Raw genomic sequence first — 1,900 nt, 5'->3', positions numbered from 1 at the left:
GTTATTGTTGTCATGAGTACATTCGTGCTTTGGTCCCTTTGTGTTGTGTCTTGTCGAGGTGAATTTTATCCTGTCTGGCCAGGTGCTAGAGAGTGAGCCTCATAACCAGATACCTGGAGAAGAAACTCCATCCACAAATGGGTCAATAACACCCCAGACCCAACTACAGAGGCAGAAAGAAGGTGGCAGTGAAGGAGAGAGCGTGAGTCAGTAAGGGAGCAAAAGAGGAGTGTGTGGTCATGTGAGATGTGTGTGTGTGTGTGTATGTGAGTGAGGCACAGTTAGATCCTGCAGGACCTTCGGGGGCAGGCTAAATGGGCTCACCTAACTAGGCAGCCTCTGCTACCATTGTAAATAGAACCGGGAGGCTGGCTCGTCCTCAGAGGCCTAGCCTTTTTAAGGGGAGAGCTGCTGTAACTGTGAGCCAGGACTCACCTCCACTGGGGGTGCCCTCAGATAACAACTGGAGCTCTACACCACCTCTGCCAAGGACCTGCTACCTCAGCTGTGGTCCCACTGTCAAAGAGTCTCCAGCCACCCTGGATACAGGCTCCTGTGAGTTCTGAAGCATGCTCCCATCTGATCAGCCCAACATCTTAGCCCAGAGCAATGCACCCACACAAGCAGCAGACACATGAGCAGCCCACTCCTGTCCAAGGAGCAGCAGCCCCGTAAGCAGCCTGCCTCAGGCCTAAGAGCAGAAGCCTCATGTGGCCTGTCCCTGTCCAAGGAGCAGCAGCCCCGTAAGCAGCCTGCCTCAGGCCTAAGAGCAGAAGCCTCATGTGGCCTGTCCCTGTCCAAGGAGCAGCAGCCCCGTAAGCAGCCTGCCTCAGGCCTAAGAGCAGAAGCCTCATGTGGCCTGTCCCTGTCCAAGGAGCAGCAGCTATGTGAATAGCCGGCTCCCCAATCTGAGGAGCAGCAACCATGTGAGCAGCCTGCCCCGTCTGAGGAGCAGCAGTCACACAAGCAGACTGCCCATGATTAAGGAGTGGCAGCCCCACACAGCCTGCCCCCATCTGAGGAGCAGCAGCTGTGCAGGCCACACCCTGCACCTGTCTGAGGAGCAGTAGGTGTGTGAGAAAGCTGCCCCTATTCAAAGAGCAGTAGCCACCCGAGCAGACCACCCATGTCCATGGAATTGAAGCCCTGCCCAGTCCACACTGGTCCGAGGAGCAGCAGACACACACAGCCTGCACCTGTCCAACAAGCAGCGACTGGGTGAGTGGCCTGCCCCCATCTGAGGAGCAGCAGCCACGCAAGCAGCCCTTCCCCCATCCGAGGAGCAGCAGCCACGTGAGAAGACTGCCCCTGTAGGAGGAGCAGCAGCCACACGTGCAGCTCACCCCTGTCTGAGGAGCAGCAGCAACACGAGCAGACTGCCCATATCTGAGGAGCGGCAGCCCTGCGAAGCCCAAACTGGTCCAAGGGGAAGCAGCCACACGCAGTCTGCACCTGCCCAACGAGCAGCAGCTGGGTGAGCATCCCGCCCCCATCCAAGGAGCAGCAGCCGCACATGCATCTCACTCCCACCTGAGGAGCAGCAGCCATTCAAGCAGCCCGTCCCCCATCTGAGAAGCAACAGCTGCATGAGCAGCCCACACCCGTATGAGGAGCAGTAGCCCTGTAAGCAACCTGCCCCTGTCCAAAGAACAGTAGCCTCATGAGCAGCCTGCCCCATCTGAGGAACAGCAACAGCGTGCAGCCAGCTCTGATCCAAGGAGCAGAAGCCATGTGAACAGCCCGCTCCTGTCCAAGGAGCAGCAGCCACGCTCAACCCGCCCCCATTAGATTACCAAATGATAACTCAAAAGAAACACATCAGGCCAGAAAAGAATGGATGGAAATTTACAAAGTGATGCAAAGCAAGGTACTGAATCTAATATTCTATCCAGCAAGGCTA

Source organism: Myotis davidii, unplaced genomic scaffold (assembly GCF_000327345.1).
Source record: "Myotis davidii unplaced genomic scaffold, ASM32734v1 scaffold445, whole genome shotgun sequence".
Lineage (NCBI taxonomy): Eukaryota > Metazoa > Chordata > Mammalia > Chiroptera > Vespertilionidae > Myotis > Myotis davidii.
Note: the sequence above shows the minus strand (reverse complement) of the source record.